Source organism: Pleurodeles waltl, chromosome 12, assembly GCF_031143425.1.
Source record: "Pleurodeles waltl isolate 20211129_DDA chromosome 12, aPleWal1.hap1.20221129, whole genome shotgun sequence".
In the NCBI taxonomy this organism is placed as follows: domain Eukaryota; kingdom Metazoa; phylum Chordata; class Amphibia; order Caudata; family Salamandridae; genus Pleurodeles; species Pleurodeles waltl.
In genome coordinates, this window is record NC_090451.1 from 669,364,096 (window position 1) to 669,390,860 (window position 26,765).

Here is a 26,765-nt window from a genome sequence, read left to right on the forward strand (position 1 = left end):
CTTGAAGAACCTGGCCTCCTTTTTCAATTTCCAGATGTTAGTTGGATGGCTTTGTAACATAGCAGCAGACTTTGAATTGATGTTTGTCATGATGGTGGGAAGCCAGTGGCGATCGTGCAGTATGGTGGGATGCAGTCATATCTGCCTGAGGTTGTGGCAGTCTTGGTCACATACTGAAGTAGTGCCATAAGATGAGCAGTAGGAGGCTGGTAGCGTTGGGGGCAGCACCACAACTAATCCATTCTGTCTAGAGGTAACTAGGACATGTGACAACAGTTTCCAGTTTTACTGGCTGCAATTAAATGCCGGTTGTGTTTTGTTTTTAGGAGGGCTTGAAGATAGAAACTAGGTGACTACACCACCTAGTTAATGTGTTGGAAGAGAGGCAAGAATTTGGAAAAGATCGAGTGTGAACCATCAGGATTTTACCGTGGTTGATAGTGTGAGTGAAGCCATTGGATTCCAGGGTCAGAAGAAAAAAAAGTCAGGTTAGCTCAGTGAGTGTGTGTCATAGGAATTTTACATGTGAAGTTCTGTGGCGCCCATTCTTTCGAGGTAGGTGCCTCGTAGTAATAACATAGGTTTTTGGAGCTTTTAAATATATTAAGTGCGAGCCACATTTTGTATTCACTGAAGAGTTTGTGTGACGTGCTATTTATTCACTGTTTGGATGCACAGATTGGACAGTTATGCTGGGATTTATACACTGAATGCTTTTAGTGTTGTTTCGACCTGTTACTGTCTTTCAATAGTTTTTTTGTTCTTAAAGCAGGAAGTACTTTATGGGTAGCCTTCTCAACTATCGGTTCGTTATTAATAAAGCAGCGTTTTAATTGGTGCTTCTAACTTGCTTTTATTTAGAAAAAAAAATCAATATATCTTGATGATTCCAGGAGTAACTTTTATTGCATTAATCAGAACACCTTTGTTGGAGCCAAACATTTCTCTAGTAACACAGAGACATTTTTGAAGCAAAATTAAATGAACCCAAATAGATTCTGCACAACCCCAATAGGGAATTTGCAGGGCAAACTGTGGAGGGCATAGTGGGCACAGATGGCATAGGCAAGCCCCACGGTACTGCCAAGCTCACATACCCTGGTCTGTTGCCAGGACTAGGCGTGGGATAATGACGCTTAATGCAGGGAACCAACAGTCCTTATCATAGAGTGGCGGTGCCCAGAGAACTGCTGTAGTCCCCAGAGCATCAATAACATTCACCAGCATTTGTCTTTCTTCCCTTTTTAGAGGACTGCGTCAAGCAGAGTGACCTTGTATTAGTCACTTCCCAGTAGGTAATTGTCAAATCATTCTTCTTCCAGCTTCGGTTTCTAAAACTCATTCTACGTTCGTCATTCTTCGCTCAGTTAATATTTTATAGACTGTAACTGCAGTGCGTGCATACAGGTTATTGAGACCTTTCCAGGGCTCGCGAGGCAGGATCCCTGTAGAGCTGCATCCTGTCCTTGGCACCTGCTTTGCAGACCTGTTGGATAAGTTTACAGAGTTCCCTCTTTTCTGCCCGCCGCATATGAAAAAGCTGCCACCAGCAATAGGCCCTACTAAGACACCTTTTGTTAATGATTCAGAAGCATTCCCCCACAGGTTCAAGTGTGTATTTCATTTTTCATCATGGCTGTGCCTTTGTTGACAGTGTAATAGGACTGGCTTTCAGCTGTTTTGTACTTCCGGCCTGCTGTTTTGTGCTAGCAGGTTTGAGCTGGCTAACTTCTGCTGGCCGTTTGTGCCAGCTGCTTCCTGCTGTGTGTGGGCTGGCGCTAGTTGATGTGGTGGGCTATATGTCCGTGTTGACAGGTGGGGTGTACAGCTGATTCCCAGGCGTCATCTGGTATGTTACTTAGTGCTGTGCTGTCTTCTGTTGGAAGACTGCTGGTTAGTTTTAGCTGTTGGCTCACTACTGACTTGGAAGTGTTGGCCGTTGTGTAGTAGCCATCAGTTAGTGTGTGTTTGACCTGACTTGAAATACACCTGTGTTAATTGGCCAAGGTGCACATATTAGTGCCACCAGTAATTTAAAAAGGGAGGGGGGGAGCAGTATTGCTCTAATTAACTCTGTGCCGATGATGCTTGAGACCAGTGAAGAAGAAAGTTATAGTGGCCAACAGTATATTGAAATGTGGAACGTAGAGTCCAGTGTGGTGAGGAGTTTGTAAGCACAGTTGGGGCCGAAGGTTGTTACGGAAAGATCAAGAGGGCTTTGGAAAGAGTCCTTCATTTAATGGAGCTTGATTGGGTCTTCTAGCGGCACACAGTTGCATCATTATGATGACTAGTTTTTATGTGAAGTGGAAGGAGAACAGGTTTGACACTCATCGGTCATGGTTGAGAGGTAAAGAGGCTGTAGACCTTTTGGGTAGGATCTACAGCGAAGTGTTGTTTGAATGCCTAACGGATGCATCTGTACTATTTAGCATTGGTGTCCTATGCATGAGTATCAGCGCAGTACTTGCAAGGCAAACTTCACCCGTGAAAGGTGAGGCCTGCTAGTAATTTTTTGCAGTGAGTAAGCTACAGAGGTTAAAGTGCGTTGAACAAAATCTACTGGCAGTGCCAATGGTGATATGCTGGTTGGGACATCTTGACTGCTTTATGTATCTAGTGCCAGCTGTTATCTAGTGTGATCATACTCATGAATGATGCGCCAGATGCCTGCTATTGTGGATGGGCTAGTCTGTGCTGGCTGCTGACTGTGTTGGTTGCCATGTAGTTGCTTTTGTTTTGGGTGTTTTGCCATTGCTCATTGATTTGTCCTTGGTGTAATAGGAGTGTGCTACCTGCCGCCTGGTGTGAGTTTGCTGCCGACGGGTGCACAGCAGTTTTGTGAGCTTCATCAGATTGCAGAGTTCCCTATGACCATACCATGCTTTGAGCGAACAGAACAGTAGGCTGAACAAGCAAAACATCCTCACATACATTTTGAGAGTGAAGTGAGAATGAGCTGATGGCGGTGATGCAGGATATCGGCTGGGCCGCTCGTTTCGTTGAGATACAAGGTGTACAGTCTGTGAGCATCAGGTCAGCTGGTGACCTGTTCTCAACCATTTTATTCTTTAGTTGTTTTGAGCCTGGCCAACGGGATTCTTACCTCCTTATGAATTTGAATGCTGGTGAAGACGACATGCGTTAGAAATACCTTGATATCATTAAGAACAACTTACTGCATGGATTGCATTCCTACCATGCCTCGGAAGGTGTGACATCCTTTAAATGTGAGTGACTTTGTGGCTCAGTATGTGAGAAAGAAAACCCGCAGTGCTCTTGGCTGCCTGGTCCAGCCTGTGTACACGCCAAACAAGCATCGGCGAAGCCAATTGGTTTGGTGCTGCCAGCCTTTTGACTTTGTCAATGCCTTTTGCTTTTGTCATTTTTTAAAAACGGCGTTAGTGCTGGTGGAGTTGCTGGGCTATGTCCGCTTAGAATCTTAGGTGGTGTGAAGAGGGTGTTGGGCGGAGAGCCTGGTTTTCGACCAGGCTGTATTTCCTGTCTTCCAAGATAGCTTGATTCTGTGAGTCACTCAGAGGCAAATTGAGTCTGACACAAAATAATCATTGATTCCACCTCCTAAAATATCTCGGCTCGACTCAACTCAGATTTGCAAGTCATGTGTTCAAAACAGAGGTTTTCTAAGGGTTTCTGTGGATTTTCCATGCCTCTTGATATCCTTGACCACTGCCCAGGGGTCTGCCACCTTTGGGGTTGGCTGCTTATGGCTCTGTAAAATGTGTTTTCTAGTGCAAAACTTGCAAGTCAGCTGACTCACAAGTGTCAATATGGCAGTTTAAAATAAAATAAAAAAGTCGAGCAAGTCACATTGTGTTAAAATTCTATTGACTCCGAAGTTTAAATGCCAGAGATGAAAAAAAGGTGTTAATTCATTAGAGTCCTTAAACCACTTTTTTAAATGCTACAATCTCAAAAGCTACTGAGTGGAGTTACACCAAGCGATAAAAAGCACGATAGGTAACATTATACTTTGATGCCAAGTATTGTGTGAATCCATTCACTCCTTCAGGCTGTGGACAAAAGCAAATATCCCTGTTGGAGCTCAAATGGGAAATCCTTTATTTTTCACTGCCCTTTAACTTTTTTCCCCGTGGAGGGGTCTTCACGAAACATGGCCTGGTGAACCTTAGCTGACTGAGTTTTGTGGACTGCAAAGTTTCGTTCAGATTCGTACATGAGGTCAACATTTATAGGTGACTCAAAAAAAACTCCAATTTCAATTGAAATAGTGACTCAAACATAACTACCCGATGTGGCTACTGCCACTGTGCTATCTGTAATTTTAGTATAATCAAAAGGTCTTGGGTTATGCCATACCTGAAAAGACTCAATTGATAGTGAGCAGTGTGCCCATGGTAACACTTTACATCCCTTTCTCCTACAGCGCATTCCCTGATAGAATACTTTGATGGTATTAGCTGAAGATACCCAAACAGCACTAATGTAAAGGAATGTTCTGATAGCCAGAAGAGCAGTAAGTTGCGCGTCAGGGGGTTGATATAGAATGACCTGAGCTGCTAGAGGAAAAGGAAGATTCTAGTCCTAGCCATGACTCCTCCAACCTTCCACAAGGTTATGGGTTACTTGGGTGTTGCAAATGAATATTGGAGTATTTTCACAACTCTGCTCCCTCATCTACTCATTCCATCTCTGTCTTCACCTCTGTCTCCTTATCCTCTTTCCTGTTCTCGCTCTTTCAGGTGAATTCGCAAACTCTTCTTGTTCTCAAAGTGCCACAGTTACTTTCCTGCTCATTTGCCTTAAAATGTTATTCTCTGAAAGTATCTTGAGCTAAGTTTTTGACCATGCTTCCACAAAGGAGGAGTCTGGTGTGTAATCAGAATTTTTTATTGACAAACCACATAAGAGCTGTAATCCTTGTTAAACTTCTATCAGCTGTAATTCTTCCTTCCGTAATGGAGACTTCTGGTGTTAGACATGAGTTCAATCCTTCTAGAGAACATTGATTCACCTTCTTGAATCAAACATAAAGCAGAATATTTTGTATTGTTTGCAGAAGTTATTTCATTTTGTGAATCTGTAGAACCACAATTTTCGGTTTTTGTGAAGCCTGCTTTTGCTTGGTTCCAGATAGGCAGCTGCCACACTGTGTCTAGTTTGGGCACAGAGCAGCCCCTTACCAGTCCCATATTGTATGCAGAAATCTCTCTATCAGCTCAGCAGTCTGCCAACAACCCTTCACAATGAGAGTGTTTTATTTCCACTTACATGTTAATTTGCTTGAGGTGGCAGGATCAATAATTCATATTTAGGTTCTACTTCATACATATCAAGATGTTACGTATAACTTGTATGTTGTCTTGTGATTTGTTTTTTTTATTGCTTTTGCAAGGTTAGAGTGAATATAGAAAATTTCTAAGGATTGTACTCCTCATTTGCATACTTAAACCCTCATTAATTTCTAGACCAAAATAACAATTGATAGATGAATAGCCAACTTCCAGAAAATGTAAGCTCTTCCTTGACACCTTCCTAAATTCAAGAGTAGAAACCTGTTCTATTCTGGTGGTGAAACACTTTTAACATGATGGCGGTCATACAAAAACTGTTGCAAAATGTTTTGCCCTCGATAAAGCCTCACCACTGATTTGGGCCTGAGCTCAAGTTTGGGTCAGTTGCACAACTAACTTTGAGCTGGTTGTAACAGCAAGCACAAAATGGTAAAAAAAATAAAATAATAAAGTGGCAAGGATACGCACAACTGAGAACTGCGTTTTTGATAAGTTCAGCGCCTGCGCACTATTGTAATTTTTGCATGCCACTTTGTAAATTGGGATCAATTACCTGTCACAAATGTTGATGTTTTTCCTGTCAGGCAGAGGCAATTTCAAATGTGCCACTGAAACAGCCCAAAAGTTACAAAAATCACTTGGAGCTATACTTTACCATCAGAAACGTAGCACGTATAAAGTAGATTATGTAAGCAGGAATTGTGCTTCAAGTCCTCTTGATAGTAAAAGTTTTGAAAACATTGTTAGTGACAGTAATCATTTACTATGCTTGATTTAGTTTATTTTTATTTTCTGGAGATGCGCACATTTGGAAACATGCCTCCAGTTTTCCACATTTTCGTTTGGAACCTGCCTTTTATAGTACTGAAAAATGGCACTTAACTAGAGTGTGCTATTGAGGAGACTGTGCTTTCACATAGTTACATTGTGCATACCTTCTTGGTGCATGGATAAGCCAGTGTCAGATGTCTGGGGAAAATGTGTGGCATCTTTGTTGCCCTTCAAAAAGGCAACGTGAAGGTCAATTTTATTACCTTTGCCAGTTATGAAGAAATGTTTTTTTTAAAGTAAAACTCTGTGTGGCTAACCTTTACACAAGTAGGAGTTCCAAACAAATATTGACCAGTTACTACAAAATCAAAGTGGACCATTTTGTTATAGTACGGCTGTCGTGAAACCCCTGGCTGTATTTTTACTGTCCATAACACACAAATTAACCACAATCATTAAAATTATACGCAGTAACCACATAATATTTACAATGTTTTCAATGGATGCTTAGCCTTGACAGAGTACGCTAATACATCCAAATTCCTAACACTGAGTAAAACAGTTCGTTCCTGCCTACCCAAAAGTTCGTGGTTGTGGATGAGATCATGACTGTTTGGCTAGTACCCCTAGTCCCTGCCACTCTTCCCGCTATGAGTCCGAGAGGTAGGATTTCCATAAGGGGATTTGTATCCCTTCCCAAACTGTCTTATGGCTACACAGTGAAGGGGGCCTGCCTGCCCACCAGCATACCTACCTCAGGCCCAATTAGCTTGCCATCCTTTTCCTGTAAGAAAAAGGTACATATTTGTATTCCCAGTCATGATATCACCCCACCACAGGCCCTCATAGATGACCGACTATGTGCTCTCTCCCCCCCCCCCCCCCTCACCTCCCAACCTGGCGAGTCCCACCTACCTAGTACGATAATGCAACTAAGCAAGCAAATTCTTCACAAATATTTCATAGCTAACTTGACAAAGATGTACTCCATCCTGCAGAAAAACACCTTCTCCATGAATGCAGCCATATGAGACAACAGCTAACCTTGGAGTCCGAAACAAGTTGGCCAGTTTTTTATTGATTCTTTTCACAGAGTTGTTGAGGGCCTTAACTGAGAGCCTACCCCTCCACAGCCTACGAGGAATCCTGTTCGACCAAGCCAGGACCGCCTGTGGAAATTTTTAGGACAACCAACCAAACTCAGATAGCACCAGCTCAAAGAGCCGCCTGCGCCCCAATGAGACCAAATCGTTGCCCCCAAGATGCAAAATCATGACATCCGGGGATGAGCACCCTGAGGGAAGTATTGAGTCCAGAACTGTCCATAATTGAGTGAGTCGCAGCCTGCATCAGCCAAAGGAAGAAATACGGAAACCAGCCTTCAATGCGCGTAATGCAAAGGCACTCCTTACATATAGTTCACTTGCCCGTCGGACATGAGAGTACCGGATTTGGACAGGAGAGTGGCTGATTACCCAAACATTAGTGACCCCGGCAGCTCCTGCGTGCACCGGAACCTTCGGGACCATCAACCAGTTGTCATGGGCACCTACAAAGAGTATGGAGAAACAAAGTGTAAAGGATATGAACTCACAGCATATGCAATCTCACATACCTTTTGTAACAGTCAAAGGACCACCTGCCAATTCTTCTAACCGCCGCTCCAGAAAACCCCGTTGCCACCGCCACCTTGGCTGCCCCTATCTTAAAGGAGTGATTCCCAAACTCAGAGGCGTCAAAACCTGCTGTTGACAGGGAGCGCTTGAGCACCTGTGAGAATTGGTATCTGGTGAGTGGTGTGCTGTCAGCATGCACCAAAACCGCACCTATGGACCCCGGATGGCGCTGTGCTAAGAAGACTTCCAGGTTATGTATAAGACAACACGCGCTACCCAGGGCTCTTTGCAGTAAAATGTGATTCCCCTGGTTAATTTCACTCCACAACCGAAATGTCATCTGTCCTGAAAATCCTAGACCGGTTGTGAAATCCCTCTGGCCAGATTGATAATGCAACCAGAATTGGAAATAGCTCCAGGAAACAGATATTATCTACAGGGCCATCGCTGAGCACACCAGGCCGTACCAAATATAGCCCCAAAACCTTCACTGCCTGCCGCATCTGTAAAAAGTTCCAGTTCCTCGTTAGATCTAGATGGAGTCGGCCACACTACCTTCCCATTAAAGTCACATAGAAAGGTGTCCCAAATCTCTTCTCCTGCTTGACTTCATTGGAAAGCCTGGTACGGTGGTGCTTGACCCTCACTCCTGACATGGCCTACGCAATAGACCCAGAGAATGGGTGCCCCTATGGGGATGATTCGCAGAGCAAAGTTGAGCTGCCCCACCAACAATGTAGCTGATGGAGTGTGACCTTCTGCGCCCTCAAGCATTCCTGCAACATTTGAGAGAAAGAAACGACTTTCCCCCAAGGTGGCTTAGACACTGAATCCAACTCAATCCCTAAGAATTCAGTCATAGTGCAGGGCCCCACTGTCTTGCCCTCTGCTAGCGTGACTCTGAACTCAACCATGAGCTTTCGAAAGACCTCCAATGCACCAGCACACTGATTAGGCCAAGAGGGACCAAGAATGAGGAAAAGATCCAAGTATGCAGTACCCATTGGTGTTGTGCCCTGCCCCTAAAGACACACTCCAAGAAAGTACTGCATTTCTCAAAATAAGAACATGACACAGAGCAGCCCATTGGCATACACCTATCAAAATAGTACTTCCCTCCCCACTGGAAACTCAAGAGATGGAAATCCTCAGAATGGACCAGTAACAATCGAAATGCGGAGTCAATGTCTGACTTTGCCATCAGAGCTCCAGGCCCCAGATCCAGTAGCATCCGAATTTGCATGATCTAGCGAAGCGTACCTGACAGAACATAGTGCCCCGTCAATAGCCTTGTTTATTGATTGGCCCTTTGGTGCAGACAAGTTGTGTATTAGTCTAAATTCGACAGGTTCTTTCTTAGGGACCACCCCTAACGGAGAACAGACAAAACCCTGCATGGGAACTTCCTCAAAAGGTCACCACTGCTGGCGCATTACCTGACTGTTTGGTGGATGCCCCTGTCAAAGAAGTAACCTGCTGCGCAGAGGATGTTGTAGCAGAAGTTAAGGACGGGTAGCTTGCTTTCTGCGCCCCTTCACTATTGCCCGACCCCAGTCCTTTTCCCCTGGGACCCATGGTTCCCTTTCCCGGTACCTAGATGTGAAACCAGACATCGAGCCTGCTCCATAACGTTGCATTCACTAGTACCCGCCACTGAGCCCCCTCCATCAGAGGTGCTGTTGGGTTTACAAATGTTTAATAGGTCACACCTGTATATTCTTATGTAAAAATTTAACACCCCTACTATTTTTTTTTTTCCAATGTGATAGGGTCAAAAGTCGTTACCTTGCATAAAATGCTCTATCATCCTGTTAATCTTCGTCTTTCTTCTCCCTGACCTATTTGTCATCCCAAAAATAATGGAGTAAACTTATGTTTTTTGTTTTTGTTAACAATGTTTTTTTAATGTTCATATATCGGAGCATAATGGCCTGCTGGCAGGGTGGGTACAAACATAATTTTCCATCACACCCAGTGGAGTGTGGCACAGGCTTTCTTTACTTGCGTCCCCGGTGGTGAGAAGGTTTCCAAGCCCTTCTTGTAAAATCTGTTTATTTGCTGTCAAGGTGATCACTTCCCTCTAGGTGTGAGATGTGTGTTGTTGCATAGCTGCAGTTTACACCTAGGTACTGTTACTGAAAGTGCACTCACAGTGTGAATGTTGAGCTCTAGAAGACTTGATGAAAGCTGCAGAAAATGGAGAATCGCCCTCACAATGTTTTGTGCTGTGCTAAACCTACATACTGCAAGGCTCAAAAAGTAGATGTCACACTACACATTAAAGATACATTGCCTGGGAGAGCATTCATGAGAGACCCCTGGGAGGTAGGAGGCAAACTCTTCACCCTGTTGACTGTGCTTGCAGCTCGACCTCTGTCTAGTGGATTAATTTACCTTTGTACTCAGTGTGAAGATAAGAGTTTGGGGTGAAGAACTGTTGCTACCTATTTCCTGGGTGCATCAACTGCTGGTTGCTGAAGGATGCCTCTGCTCTAGCAGTCAGCTAGTCATGTGTGGCATAGACTGAGTATTACTCCCTCAAGACCTCTTCTTTGAGTGCTTAACTGGCTACTTTGGTGTAACGTTGTGATTTTAGCCCAGCAAATGTTGGAGCTTGCTTTTATAATGCATGGGGGAAGCTGCTACAGAACCGTGCATGTTATGCTTCAGAAGACAGAATTGCAGCCTTACTGGGACTAACAATTTGCCCATTACTAAACACCCATCAATCTAGAGAAAGCACTCAAAACAAAGAATAAGTCTAGACCACTGCCCTAAAATTCTGTAAGGCCCTCAGGAAAATGGTTCATATCTGGAAACAATAGGAGGTATGATAGACCTGTAACCTTGAATCGGTGTCAGGAGTTGAAGGCCTTAAGCAAATGGAAACATTTTGGAACATGATAGGGTCTTGGCAGGCCAGTAGGGCTACTGCAATGTCCGACACTTGTAGATTTATGGGTAAAATATGTGATTTATTGCCAGGATGAACCTTGAAGTTCTGGGAAGTCAGGCACAGAATTGTACTTTGCTGTATTACATGGTTGTTTGTATGACCATTTATGGTCCAGAGATCATCTCGAAGTGCTGAGAGGGAGACTGGAGATCGATGAGAAAGAATAAGAAGGAATAAGGAGTTTTCCTTGTGGATGATTTAGTAATCGTGAAAACTAGAGTTCTCTTACCCAATAGAACAATAGTGCGTGTTTGCTATGCTATTGTGGTAGGAAGCTAGCCTTTTTGTACCACACAGTTGGAGCTAGAGATGTGAGGACGACAAATTGGGACTTCTGTTTTGTGGTAAGCTGAATCCAACCTGGATGGCCAGGAGTCCAGAGCACTCAGGAAACTGGTGACACATACTTCTTTGTGAAGGTGACATAGAACAAAATAATTAATTGATCTATCCGCTGGTAGTTATTTGGGTGGAAAGTCCAATCCATTGTTTGTTATCCACTGTTGTTTTTATCCACTGTGCCTTTCTAGTCAGTGACAAGCCATTTGCAAATCAGCATTGATCCTGCATCAGTAGGAATAGTCTACCTAAGCTGCTAGGCCTGGTTCCCCTAGGGTGGGCACACACGGAACCCCTCATTAGTTCTGCCCTATTTAGCCCACATCAATGGTGGATGGCTTGATTCTACTAGCACAGTGAGCACAGAACTATGCCTGGGTATAGTGGTCGTAGTTAGGGAGTGACACTGAGGAAAAGGAGTAGGGAATAGATTGAATGCTTGGTTTAATCTCAGTCATTGTTAATTACACAGCCTGGTTTTCCAGTTTTTCGTTTCCATCCTTCGTGATCTGCTCCAAAAGGGCAGTGCAGACTTCTGAAGGGTTCCTGGCCTGGCATCACATTTGGGCAATTTCTGGACCAAAATTGATTGGCATATAGCTGGACTCTGTCTACAGTGGCACATGAACGTGCCTGTTCAGCAACAGCAGGGAGAGCAATGGCTGGGTGCCAGTTTGGATTTTTTTTGCCAATTTGGAATTCCTTTGCACCTGTTTCTTGGTAATTCTTTAAAAGAAGCATGAGATAGAAGTAGGTACTCTGCTAGTGCAGAGACGAATGAGAGTAGAATGTTTTGCTAATACCCAGTTGACTGGAGATCATAAAACGTGTTTGAACTGATGGCCAAGAGATTTTTTTGATCATTTAGCCCAGGGATTGTTAGAGAAGTTGCATTTCTCTCTAGAGGATCTGAACTGTAGGATGTTCTGCCTTTAAATTCAGTGCAATCTGTGGGGAAACCATCAATCTCCTCATGTTTGTAGGGAACACTCACGCACAAACCCCAGCAGTGTTGAGACTTTTTGGGTTGCAGCCTACCAGACAGCACAGCAGTCTCATTTGCTAAAGACATCTTAGAGACACTCAGAAATATGACCTAGGATTGCATTCTGCCCATTGTTTGCAAATGGTTTTGCGGTTTGTAACTCACATTTTCTTGCTTTCCATTTGCTGTCTTCATTTGGTTTAGGCTTCATGTCCAGCTCCTTCCTTCCCTCGTCAAAATCGTATTTACAGTATCCTTCTGAGTGCTCCATTTATGTCAACCGCCCTGTAAATCTTGTTCTCATCTCTTCATATTTGCTGTGCATTCAAAGACCGAGGTTCTGAGGGCCCTTGTTTACTTTTCTTTCTCTGATTTTAAAGTGAGAGGATCGAGTTGACAATCTTGCTCAGTACTGGGAAGTAGGAAAGAGGTTTTTCTAGCACACAACATTTAAATGAACTGTGTAAGAAGTATCAGAATTAGGAACACCATTTGGCACATTTTTTTTTTTATTATTTCTTGAAGTGTGTTGGAAAGAAATACTTTAATATGATAAAAATAAATCATTAGACTAGGTGATGCAATTTCCATAATTTTTTTTTCTGTGCACCTTTTAGTTTTAGTAGTAAAACTGTTTGTGCAAATGTAATGGTCATTTCATTTGGAAATGTTTTGTCCATAATGGCAATATGCTACCACACCATGAATACTGACTCTGCACCACTGCACTCTACTTTGCACCACTCAACGCTTCTGCACTACTTCCCTCTACACCACTTCACCCTACGCCTTTCTACTCTACCCTGCACCACTGCACTCTGCACCACTCCAGTGTAGGCCACACCAATCTATTCAGCACAACTCCACCCTACGCTACTCGCCGACGCTGCACTCTACACCAGTGCACTTTACTTTGTAACACTCCATTCTATGCCCCTGCACTCTACGCCAATCCACTGTACTCTGCACAAATCTACTCTCACTACAGGCTACTGTACGCAAGTGTACTCCACCCTGCACCACTCCACTGTGTCCCACTTCACTCTACTCTGAAACAATCTACTCTATGCCACTGTACTCTGCCACTCTACTCTGCCACTCTACTCTGCCACTCTACTCTGCCACTCTACTTTTAACCACTGCACTTTTAACCACTGCACTCTACGCAACTGCAGTCTACCACTGCACTCTACTCTGCGCCACTGCTCTCTACGCACTCTACTCCAATCTACACCACTACACTCTGGCACTCTGCTCTGCAGAACTGCACTCTCTGCCATTGGATTCTCTTCGACCTGATGTTATGCGACTCTGCTCTATTTGACTCCGCTCTAGGGCACTACACTCTACTTGGCACCACTTTGTTACTCTACTCTGCATCACTGTACACCAGTGCACTCTATGCCACTCGAATCTACGCCACTGCTCCTAGGCCGCTGCTTTGTGCCCCACCTGCATTGTGCGCAGCTGCACTCAAAGCCACTGCGCTGTATACCATCATACTCTGTAACACTCTACACCAGTCCACTCCACTGTATGCCCCTCTAGGAGACTCCACACTTGGCCACTCCAGTACACAACACTCTTTGCCATTCCACTCTACGATCCTCGCCACTCCTCTGCGCCGCTATTTTTTAGCCACTCTGGTGTACAACCTGGCTAAAACACATTGGCAAGGCCGATAATTCTCTCCAAGATGGCCCAGTCTTGTCACATTCTTCCATGTAAGCGTAGTGTTTTATCGCCAGGCCGCATTTAAATGTGCAAATTTGCAAAGCCGTGTTGAGGGGAGGGGGCACCAGACAGGCTTCCCCAGCCTTCCTGAAATACTTCTACCTGCGACAGAGGTGTGTTCGGGTGACCTGTGCCGCGTGACTCGGCTGCCACTTCCGCATTCGCCCCACCTGCAGAGGCAAATCTCTCCTCCCTGGAGTTCAAACGATGTAAGACGATACCTGGGGACTGCGCTCTAACAGGTTTTCTTAAAATGACGCTACGTAGGATTTAACTCTTTTCTTGGTCTTCAGGTCTCTTAACAAATCTAAGAGACGACTGTCAGTTATTGACTTGGCAATGCTGCTTAATTCTCCTCGTGTCTTTAAAAGCTTTACCTTGATTCATTGGCCTGTAATTTTTTTTAAGTGCATATTCTATTTTACTTAAACAAAAAAGATGCGTTTCATCTTACAAACGCTTACATACATAATTTGCAGGTGTAAACAAAAAAAGAAAAGTCACACGTTGAATAAACAGCTTTGTGGTTCGTGTAATGTGTAAGCAGTCGATCCAGAGTAACATGATCACATCAACAGCGGAGTTAAAGCCGTTACTTATATATAACAGGATAATCACTGAATGACACACCGTGCCCTCATCACCGCTAGATTTTCCCAAACGGAAGCAGGGATCCGGGATCACGATGCTCACGTTGTTTCAAAGCACACTCCTTCCAGTGCTGTAAATAATTAATTCCAAAACACTAATGTTTATGAAAACGTAGCTTTTCGGTAAAAAATATTTCGTAGTTTTGAATATCGCCTTGCTGTTTTTGTAATACTAAAAACCTGCCCTGTAGGTGACAGGAGGTTGTCGCGTTCTCTCGAGCTCAGCACGACAGGGTGGAGGGGGATGGCTGGTCCAGGTGGGTAGGAAAGTGCAACTCCACGCCGGACCCACCTACACACGAAGTACATCACCGAAATGAATATTTTGGCTGTAGTTGTGCTTCTGGCCTTGTGAATTGAGTCAGTTGTGCGCTTCGTGTTATTAAAGGCCTGTCCTTCACTTACCAAACCTGCTCGGTCAGTTGCTGTTGGGTAGGGTTGCAGAGCTTCCAGGCTTGAAGCGGACCTCTTTCTATGCATTGTGTTACCTGCGCCGGCTCTAGGGCTCTATAAACACCCTGTTGAAGGAAAAGGGACATTGTTGCCACATCATAGATACCTTTACTCCTTCGTGCACAGAAAAGTTACACAATTTTATGTGTGGTTATTCAGATCAGGGGGCAATTTCATGTTGTGCACTCATCGCACCCCACCTGACCCTAAAGCCATCGATTTCTTCAAGTTTTGGATTGGAGCCTGGAATTCTTCCTGGAATATAGCTGCTTGCATTTCCTCCTGCTCACTGTCTCGAATTTTGTAGCAATGGTCATGATCACTTCCAGCTATCAAAGCCTTGTCTGACAGTGGAATACTCCCAAAGTCTTGGTCTTCAGACACATCGGATATCCCTATGTTATAGAATATGTAGCCAGTTGCAGTATAAACTGTATGCACATGTGTAGACTAAAATTAATTTATTTTCCAGTTGGTGTTCTGTCGTGGGCAAATAGCAATGTGTATTTAAACACTACTTGAGAGCTGTTGATGCAACTCTTTCTGCCAGCGGATCTTTCTGGTTTCACACATATTCTGACATTGTGATCTGTACTTACTGTTACCTCCCACTACCCAACTTTTTATGCTTTACAGGAAAGTCTGATAGATCTTTGCTTGATCTTCCTGTGTGCTTGCAAACCATTGTCGCAGAAATGTGATGTATGGTACTCTAGATCCTTACATAATAGTTAGTTTTTAATCCTATATTAAGGAGAGGGTACAGTTATGAAGTATGATCACCATACAACCTACTTTTTTTTTTACTTGTAGCAAAATATTTTTGGTGAACCTTCTCGCTTCCTCAATAGGCAGAACAGAAGAGGCTAAATCTCCTCAGCAGTTGGATAGAAAACCTTTTGCTTCTTTTTATCTGCATTTGGACCTTTTTTTTTTAGTAGAGATAACCATTGATAAGTAGATATCTTCACACCTACCTTTTGGATCTCCCTTTCTCCAACCCACCCTTACATGCGTTCTCAACATTCCCTCCCCTCCCACAAACATTTGTGAACTTAACATCACTGAGTAAACAAACCCCACAGCTCGCAAACTAGGCGCCACATGGGATTTTTCCCCACCTAGGACAACAATCTTTGATTCTACAGCTTTTCACATAAAGTGAATCCCTGTACCCCGCTCCTATCCATCCTTCAAACCCCCTCTTACTTTGTGTGCCTGGAAGAAGCTCCTTAGCGTACCGGTTTTAAGCTGCGTTCTTTAGGTTTTGCCTTGATTTTCCCCTTTTTTTTCCCCCCTTTTTTTAAGACCTCCTCCTTTTATCCAGGGTGGGTTTTAAGTAATACTTTTTGTGTTTTTTGTACTGTTTCCCCACTTGCCTTTTGTCCCCAAATGGCAGTTCTTCTTTGCTGACCTAGGCCCTTGTTGAAGTTTTTAAGTTTTATTTCAAACTGATTTTTCCCTGAACTATGAACGATTCATCACTTCAATGCATAATAAAACAAACAGAATAATAATAAAAAGGCCCATATAAAACAAAAAACATGTCAGTCTATTATGAATTGTATTCTCGTCAGAACATTGGTAAGAAACTCCTAGCACCTTAAAACAAACGTGTTAATTATGAGGACCCATTAGTAAATTGATCAATTCATGGTGTGGCAATATTACAATTAACAGTGAATGTGTTTACAAATCCTAGTTTAGATTTCCTTTAATGCAAGGCCATGTATATCACAGGGAACACAATCCGAGATTACAGATGTAGTAATCATGATAATTGCTCCTCGATCTCTCAGTGAGGGAATTAAGTGTGAGGTTCCCCTATACATAAGAATCATAATTAAACTCCATACCTTATGGGAAATTTGAAAATAAAATGTATTTTTTTAAACCAGTATCATGCCTTCTAATTAAATTTCTTTCTTATACCATCTGCTAACTCTCCCTGCTTTGAAAACATAAAAGGCGCCTCCCACTGTTACAGTCACCCTCTCTGAAACCCAGGACATGCGCTAAATTTCCCGAAATCTGCCAGGACAGCTGGTGAAAAACCGGGACTGACCCGGCAAATCCTGGATGCCTGGTCACCCCACTACAGTGCCAGCTACTTGATTCTTTCTGCAGAAGCGTGTCTGCTCTTTTCCGGAGCATTGCTGACAACAGGAGCGAGCAGCTCTTGGTTTCAAAAAGTGAGGAAAAAGCTCTTATTCGTGGTGTTTGTTTGTTACATGCTTTAGAAACAATGTAGAGGAAGGCTCAACCGCATCTGGTTTTCCGTATGTGTAGAATGTGTGTATGCAATTATAAGTCAGTATGAGCGAAGGTGTCTGGAAGATTCATGAAAGCAGTCACAATTGTTGAAGTATACTGGGCCAGTGTTATGTAGTGCCTTGAAAGTGTGGGTGAGGAGTTAGAATTGTTCTCGTTTTTTGGAAGTCGGAGATGGTGGGGGAAGATTGAGATAATGTTTTCTGGCTGCTGAGTTCTGAATGGTCTGCAGCTTTCTGGTGATTTATTATTTTTTTTTTTTTTTATATATTTTTTTTTAGATTCTAGCCTCTACTTGCTTCTGACAAGAATGTGCATGACTATTTTCGGGGTGCTGACTGTGAGCCATTTCAGTGTCTCCCACTTGGGTGTCTGCATTGTAGTGCCCATGATTAGACGCTCCTGTCCCTGCACCTTGCCCAGCTCAAATTCTGTGATTTCCCTTCCCAATGCTTGCATCAGTACCAGGTCTCTCTTACGTCTCCTCTCTCCTTGCACGAGGGCCTCTGCTCTCCCGTAACCTCACAGATGCATCGTAACCCTTTTTGTCTGCCCCGTGACATGCACCACTTTTTTCCTCTCACTTCAGACCTGTCCTCTAATTCTATCAGCTGTCAGAGCCAGGAGAGCAAGTAGCTTTCATGATCACTGGACCAGACTGCACTGTAGGACTTTGGGGGGGGGGGGGGAAATCTTCCAGCTCTGGCCATGCTCTTAACTTCTTTATAAACATTTGACCCACTTGGGGAAAATAAATAATTTTCAAAAGTGACATTTTAAAGCTGTCCAGATATAGGGTGGATGAAAATGCATCTGTATTGAATACATCACGTGGTAGTAAAGCAGTTAAAATAATGGTGACAGTATTCCAAAAGGTCCTGTTAAATCATTTCTGGGATATTTTGAAGATTCTGGAGGACAGGCAAGTGTAATCCTGCTCCACAGTGGTGGTCTCAGGAGTTCGGTCGCTAATTGTACGACAGTTTGGTGTGGAAATAGAATCACTTAAAAAATGTTGAATAATTGAAACAAGTGGCTTATAATGTCCATGGGAGCATGTTTTCCAAAAGTAGATGCCTTACAAAGCCTAGCTATTCACTCCATCAGAGGCCTATTTAAGAGCCCCTAGCGCCATTGTAGCTCCACATTAGGTTCATTTTTTTGTCACTAATGTGGCATTAGAAGGCCAAAAACCCTGCGCCATATTTACAAAGTAGCGTAATGCATGCACTGTGCCACTTTGTAACCCTTTGCGCTACAATATGCCTGTGCCAGGCATAATGTATGCAGAGGGGGTGTGAAAAAAAAATGGCGCTATTGCCCCCTACCCTGCGCCATGGTTCACCGTACTTTAAATACGGCACACATATAGTGGCAATGGGGAGGGGCGCAAAAGGTCGCAAGAAAAGTGGCGCTACATTCTGTGCAGTGCCACTTTTCTTAAATATGCCCCTGAGTTCCTTGGCAGATTAAATAACAGTCAAAGTGAGGGAATGTGACCTACTTGGACATTAAGAACACTTTGGCTCACACTTCAAAACCAACAGCACCATGGAACTGTATGCCCCTGAGTGTTGCATATTCTGATGGATACAACTACCTGTGGATTCCTCACCTAATGAATACTCCCATGGCGCCAGCATTCGACGGAAATCTTCTTACTAGTCTCTGCACGTCGACGAGGACGTCACTCTTGCCCACGCGACGCCGTCTGACGTCATACAGGCAATAAGAGGTCCTCGCCGACGTGCCGATGACAGTTCCCTTTTTTCCGTGCATTCGAAACGGTTATCTTCGAGGGAGCTACTGTTACCTTCGTGGTTACAGTGTATTGTCTGCTGCGTAGTCTTCTCTGCGGTAATAATGTCTCAGAGGAAGTCGGGTTTCAAGCCCTGTCGAGAGTGTGGGGGCAAGATGTCAGTTACAGATCCTCACTCCGACTGTCTATGGTGTTTGAGCTCCGACCACGACGTCTCGACTTGCGATTCATGTCAACACATGAATCCGAAGGCCCTCAAAGAGCGTGAGGCCAAGTTATTCATGGCAAAGTCAAAGAAGAAGGAGAAACATCATAAGAAGTCTTCTTCGCCAAGGTCTCACCGACGTCATCGAGACTCCCGGCGCCGTAGAGACTCACGACGTCATTCCAGCAAGGAGTCTCGTTCGAGGTCACCTTCGGCTCGGCGTCGGAAGACTTGGGAGGTCAGCCCCACGGTCACGCCGCATCCTTCGACGCCGTTGCCCTCTCCGGCGTCACCGACTTCGCCTGGTCAGGCGTCGGTGATTGAGGTGGTGCAGCCTCTTGTGTTTTCTCCGGCGTCGCAGACGTCGAGGCCGGCGTCGGGGTCGCCCCCGATCCAGGCACCCCAGTATCCGGCTTTTCCCACTCCTGGAGCCGATAGTACCGCGTTTCTTAATGCGATGTATACCATCTTTCAGCAGATGGCTCCAGGAGCTGCTCCGGCTGGTCCTTCGGGGCCCTTGACCTTTTCGTTGGGTGATCCTGCGCCTCTTCGGCCGGCACCCTTTATGCCCTTTCTCCCTTTTGGGAATGTGGGCTCGGTGCCGGTGGCCGCTCTGGTGGCTTCGGATGTTTCGGCCCCGGAGGTTGCCCTTCCGTCGAAGTCAGGATTTTGCCCTGTGACTCCGGTTGGTCCATCGGCTCCAAGTCCTCGTCCTCCGGCTCCTGCCTCGGCGCCGAAGCTGCCTGTGGTGCCGGACGCGGCGTCAGATGCTTCTGGCGATCGGCGCCGTTCTTCGACGTCGGCGGAGGCCATGTCGACTCCGCGTATCGAGGAGAGACTTCATTCGAGGAGGCGTGCTCTACGTCTTTTAGAAGAGCAGGAGTACCAGCGAGTCCTAGAGGAGGGAGAGATTGAGGACTCTGGAGAAGGACTGCATGGTCTGGATACAGCCAGTGGGCTGGACACTTCCCCTGAGTGGGACCTTTCATCTCCAGGGGAATATACGGAGGAGGCTGCTTCCTTTCATGCTGTGGTGAGGAAGGCAGCGAGCTTTTTGGACCTGCCTTTGCCGGTGGCAGAGGCGAAGCAGAATTTGCTGACAGAGGTATTGCATCCGGCCTCTGCTGCAGCTGAGCCTCTCTTGCCATTTAATGAGGCTTTGCTGGATCCGGTGTTGGAGGTGTGGAAGAAGCCGGTGTCTTCCTCGGCCGTTCATAGGGCTGTGGCCAGGAGGTATCGAGCTGCACCATCTGACCCTGGCTTTCTCTCTAGACACCCTTCGCCGGAGAGCTTGGTGGTGCAAGCCTCCTGTTCCTCAAAGTCAGCGCCTGGTTCCTTCCCGACGGTGCCTGGAGACAGAGACTCCAAGAAACTGGATGCGCAGTCCAAGAAAATATTTTCGTCATGCAGTTTGGCGTTGAAGGCCACCAACGCAACGTGCATTCTGGGGAGGTACATCCATGCTCTGATGGATGATATTTCGTCTTCATTTACGGAGCTCCCCCAGGGTCTCTTGGATGTGGTCTCGGACGCCCAGGCTGCCGCGACCCAGATTATCCAGTCTGGGCTGGACACGACCGACTCGGTGGCCAGGGCGATGGGCACGGCTGTGGTGGCAAGAAGACAGGCCTGGCTCCGAAACTCAGGGTTCTCTGCGGATGTGCAGTCGACCCTGCTGGACCTCCCGTTTGATGGGGACAGACTGTTTGGAGCCAAGGCAGATTCGGCCTTGGAACGATTTAAGGAGAGCAGAGCCACAGCCAAATCGTTAGGACTGCAAGCTCCTTCTTCCTCTGCCTCTTCTAGATTTTTCAGGAGGTTTCGGGGATTTGGGCGTGGCTCTTATTCCTCTTCCTTTCGGGGGAGGTTCCAGCAACCCGCCTCTTCCCTCCCCTATAGGTCATTTAGAGGGAGGGGGAGGGGTGGGGTCCGTACCAGAGGAGCCTCTCAACAGCACTCTGCCTCTTCCTCGTCCTCTGGAAGGGTGCAGCAGGGGAAGCAGCCTTAGGCTTCCACCGTTTCCCACTCACTCCTCTCCTGTAGGGGGAAGATTACAGCATTTTCTCCACAAGTGGAAGTCTATCACAACGGACACTTGGGTTCTCGGCATTGTGGGAAAAGGCTACGCCCTTCCCTTTCGGGAGTTCCCGCCCCTCATCCCGCCCCGCCCATCTTATTGTTCAGAAGAACACCTCCTGTTGCTAGAACAGGAGGTTCAAGTCCTCCTTTCAAAGGGCGCGGTAGAGTTGGTCCCAGAGCAGGAAAGGGGTCGAGGTTGTTACTCAAGATACTTCCTGATTCCCAAAAAGGATGGTCAATTGAGACCAATCCTGGATCTGAGGATCTTGAATTGGTTCCTCAAACAGGAAAAGTTCAAGATGCTGACCCTAGCACAGGTGCTTTTGGCGCTGAATAAGGAAGATTGGATGGTGTCTGTCGACTTGCAGGATGCTTACTTTCATATCCCGATACTCAAGTCGCACAGGAAGTATCTCCGGTTTGTGGTAGGGTCGCAGCACTATCAGTTTGCGGTCCTCCCGTTTGGTCTTACTTCAGCACCTCGAGTCTTCACAAAGGTGATGTCAGTGGTTGCGGCGGAGCTCAGAAGGAAGGGGATAGCAGTATTCCCTTACTTGGACGACTGGTTGATCAAAGCCAAGTCCCCGGAGCTTGTGTTGCATCATCTGCAGTCAACAACCCAGTTGTTGTTCGACCTGGGCTTTTCGGTGAACGTGCCCAAATCTCACCTGGAGCCCTCTCAGCGCCTCCTGTTCATAGGGGCAGTACTGGATACAACATTGAGTCGAGCCTTTCCTCCGCCTCAGCGGATTCAAGATATTCAGGAATTGGTTCCAATGTTTCGAAATGGAGCGGTAGTTCCAGTCCTCAAGGTCCTTCGTCTGCTCGGTCTGTTCGCCTCCTGCATTCTGTTGGTCACGCATGCTCGCTGGCACATGAGGGCTCTTCAGTGGTGCCTCCGAAGGCAGTGGTCTCAACACAAGGGAGATTTAGAAGGTACTGTCAAGATCTCCAGAGATGCTGCTGTGGAATTGAAGTGGTGGATTGCGGGCAACAATCTTTCACAGGGAAAGCCGTTCGCGCAGTCGCCACCAGTGGCCACGGTAATAACGGATGCTTCCACCCTAGGATGGGGAGCTCATCTGGGGGATCTGGAGATCAAAGGGCTTTGGTCTCCAGAGGAACAGGTGTTTCATATCAATCTGTTGGAGTTACGGGCTGTACGTCTGGCTCTCAAGGCCTTCCTCCCATCCCTTCGTGGTCAGTCGGTACAGGTCCTGACGGACAATACTACCACGATGTGGTACATAAACAAACAGGGAGGAGTAGGGTCGTACCTTCTCTGCAGAGAAGCTCTTCGGCTATGGTCCTGGGCAAAGGACCATCAGATTTGCTTGGTGGCAAATCATCTGGCCGGGGTCTTGAATGTACGTGCGGACAGTCTCAGTCGCCAATTCTCGGCAGACCACGAGTGGCGTCTCCATCCAGATCAAGTCTGTTTAATCTTCCAGATGTGGGGGTTTCCTCGGATAGATCTGTTTGCCACTCGGGAGAACGCGCATTGCCCGTTATTCTGCAGCCTCCAGTATCCGATGCAGGGAGCGTTTGGGGACGCGTTTCAGATAACCTGGTGCGACCAGTTGCTTTACGCGTTTCCCCCCCATACCCTTGATTCCTCGAGTGTTGAGGAAAATTCGCCAAGACCGGGCCCAAGTCATCTTAATAGCTCCGGATTGGCCAAGGAGGGTATGGTACTCCGACCTTCTCCAACTCTCACTGTGCCCTCCGCTCCGTCTCCCTCTCAGGGCAGACCTCCTCTCGCAGTCGCAGGGGCAGGTTTTACACCCCAACCTCCAGAGTCTGCTTGGAGATTGAACGGGGCAACCTGAGTTCCTTCTCTCTCCCGCCTGATGTAGTGGATGTTATCTTAGCGGCCAGGCGACACTCCACTAAATCTATCTACGCTAATAGGTGGTCTAAATTTGTTATGTGGTGTGGAGAGAGACAGATTGATCCCTTACATGCTCATCTGTCACATGTTTTGTCTTTTGCACTGTCTCTAGCGCAGAAAGGTTGTGCAGTGGCTACCATTAAGGGTTATTTGTCGGCCTTGTCAGCCTTCATTTGTCTTCCAGACCAACCGTCGTTATTTAAATCCCCTATTGTTCTCAGATTCTTGAAAGGTCTTCTGAATCAATATCCTCCGAAACCATTCGTTATGCCTCAATGGGATTTATCCTTGGTCCTGACTTTCCTTATGGGGTCCCCTTTTGAGCCTATGCATTCTTGCCCTTTAAGGTATTTGGTTATTAAAACAGTATTCCTGGTAGCTATAACATCTGCAAGGAGAGTGAGTGAGTTGCAGGCCTTATCGGTTAAACCCCCTTATATAACGTTTTATGGGGATAAGGTGGTGTTGAGGACCAAGGCTGCTTTCCTTCCGAAGGTTGTTTCACCCTTCCATTTGGCTCAGACAATCACTTTGTCCACGTTTTATCCTCCGCCTCATCCTTCAAAGGAGGAAGAAAGACTACATCGCCTGGACCCAAAAAGGGCGTTGAGCTTCTATATTGACAGAATGAAGGATATCAGGCTGGAGGATCAGCTGTTTGTCGGATACGTGGGCAAGAGGAGAGGAAAGGCAGTCCACAAGAGAACACTCTCCAGGTGGGTTGTTCTTTGCATTAAAATCTGTTACTCTTTGGCAAAGAAAGATCCGCCTGAGGGCATTAGAGCTCATTCCACCAGAGCTAAGTCGGCCTCTTCGGCCTTGGCCAGGGGTGTTCCTGTGGTCGACATCTGCAAGGCCGCAACTTGGTCGTCCCTTCACACTTTTGTGAAACATTACTGTTTGGACTCTGAGGTCAGAAGGGACGGTCATTTTGCACGGTCAGTGCTGCAGGATTTCTTGGTTTGACCATTTAGGCACCCACCGCCGGGCGTGGTACTGCTTTGGGACTCTATTCATTAGGTGAGGAATCCACAGGTAGTTGTATCCATCAGAAGAACGAGTTTCTTACCTTCAGTAACGACTTTTCTGGTGGATACATTAGCTACCTGTGGATTCCTCACGGTCCCACCCGCCTCCCCGTTGCCTTTTTGGTCTCTCCAAGCAATCCTTGAGTGTGCTCCTTTTGGTCTTCAAAGTTGCAATACATTTTGCATATATGATATTTGTATATATGTGTATATTTATATATAAATCTATATATATTGTGTATATACATGATTCGTATGTATAAATATATTTATTTGTTTAAAAAAAAAAAAAAAAAGGTTATATTAAATCTACAGCTATTTTATTGCAATGTTGTGTGATTTACAATATTAAGAGATGTTGCTTTGCTCTTTCATTGCATTGGGTTATTATTATTCTCATGCACGTAAAAAATGTTGGTACTGTCATCGGCACGTCGGCGAGGACCTCTTATTGCCTGTATGACGTCAGACGGCGTCGCGTGGGCAAGAGTGACGTCCTCGTCGACGTGCAGAGACTAGTAAGAAGATTTCCGTCGAATGCTGGCGCCATGGGAGTATTCATTAGGTGAGGAATCCACAGGTAGCTAATGTATCCACCAGAAAAGTCGTTACCGAAGGTAAGTAACTCGTTCTTCAGGTTGATGCTGGTGCTTGGTCCTCCGCTGGACTAATGTGCATTCGTAGTTTTTGATTTGTGGAGGTCTGGGGTTGCTGGTGCTGCAGCACAGTGGGCGGGGCTTGCCTGGTCGGAGGTGTTTTGAAGTGAAAGGCCCCTAGAGTTTGGTTGATTTGATTTGCTCTAGATGGGCCTGTTAATCCGATTCGAAAATAGTTGTTATGCTTTGCTGACAGCTACTGTCCAGATGTACCTGGCTGTGATGTTGGCCTGGGGGCTCGGTGATCTGTACTCAGGCGTTCGCTGGGAAGCGGGGGGTGGTTGTTGTTGGTATGCAGGATGGTAAATCCCAGCAGTCTGAGGCAGAGCCGAGTCTTTGTGGCATTGATTAGTAAAGCCCCCCTGGCTCGTTGGCATTGTGGGTCTCTCGTATGGGGGCTGCGGGGAGAAGGGTCGTGACTGAAAGTTGAGGTCATTATGAAGTACCCTAAGAGAATAAACCCGCGTGGACAGAGGTCTTTACGTAGGGTGTCTGTGGGTTTCGGTGTGATATGGATCACGTTCAAAAACTGAGACACACAAGCCTTACCACCGAGAATAGAAACGAGACCACCTGTGAGCAGGCAGGATCTCTTTTGGGTGCGCTCAGATGGTAAATATATCCCTAAACCTTTAACAAGGCAGCGTGCAGGAAGTGGAGGGCGTTGCGAGTACAATGAAAACACCGCAAACAAACTCCCGGGAGTGTCCGGGTTCCTTGTGTGTTGGTTAAATATTACATGTATCGGATTCACATTGCGACAGGCTTGGAAAACGCGTGTGCTCGTGCTGAGGGGAGTGTGGCTCGTGTATGACTTCCTTGTTTGCTGTTCCCCAGTGTGTGGTGCGCGGTGCGATGCGGTGGGGAAGGGCGGGTGCACTTTGATTTGCTTTTCACTGGGGCGGGTTAGTTGAACAGTACGCGCACAGTTTAGATGGGGAAGGGACGTTGCCACTGTTGAAGGTTGGGAGCTGGGACCCTCCGCCCCATTTCACGGCACCTGTGGCGGTCCTAAAGGCTGTGTGCCTCGCGCTCCTTCGTGGTTTCTGGTCTTGCCTTTCGGTTCTCTTATTTCTTCACAGCTGTCGGTTTGCATGCTTTTTGTGGCTAATATTATCAGTCTCCGAAAGCCCTCTTTTGTCTGTGTATGTCTTGGTCTGACTGTTTCTGTTCCAGGCCTCTGTTTCATTCTCTTCGAATCCACTGCTCCAGTGCTTGAAACGGAAGAGTAGAAGTGCATGTACTCTCCAATTGGAAGTATTACGTTTTTCTTGAGAAGTGCAGGTACTCTCCCTCTAAAAACAAAAAATTGCCAGTACTCTGTACCGGACCGGCCCGGCCCATTTAAAGCACACTGCTCCCTCTCTCGCCCACAGTGGCTGTCGGTGCTGCTTGTACTCCTACGTGTCACTATTGCTCTATCTGTCCTTAACTATTCCTCGTGCTCCCCGGACGGTGACAGAAAAAAAGTCTGGGCACTAAAACTAACATAGGCCACACAGTAACTGAAAAAAACGTGGCCAACATTTTTAAATGGGGGAAGTTGTGAATTTCTATAGATGTGACGTTGGTGTTTTTACAGGGTATAGGAGACCGCAGGGATGTGTGTGTGCTCCAGTCAGTGTTTGTGACAATGTAATGGAACTAAGTAGGAGAAACCGGCCCAACAGACAAAACGCCCACAAACAACCAAAAAATCTGCCTACACACTGGCCAGTCAGACCAGCTTTTCTGGCACTGCCAGGTTAACCCTCTACGTCAGTCCGACCCTCCTGTTCCGTCATTTATTTGTTCTTTATGTGTTCTTTATTTTATTCCATGTCTGGCACTGAGCTTTCGCAGTAGGTTTCATCAGACTTTCAAATTGTATGGCTGCTTGTTTACGTCTTTCTTTTACACTTCCTGTTCGAGTGAATACATCTGGGCTGTTCGCCTCTCTCGAGCTTGATGATCAGATATGAGCCTCTGTCAATTATCCACCCTACTTTCTCTCTCGGCTTTGTTTGTGACAAACGGCGTTATTGCTTTCTCTTTGTGTTTTCTCTCTCCGTCTGTGTGTCAGTACCTGTAGCTCTGTCTTTCTGTTGGTTTTTACA

At 46.0% G+C, this 26,765-nt stretch overlaps 1 protein-coding gene across 1 annotated transcript in view; it reads left to right on the forward strand.

Annotated features, from left to right (window-relative positions):
• Nucleotides 1–26,765, forward strand: part of GOLPH3L (golgi phosphoprotein 3 like) — a 154,406-nt gene that overhangs the window by 28,114 nt on the left and 99,527 nt on the right. The window lies entirely within an intron of this gene.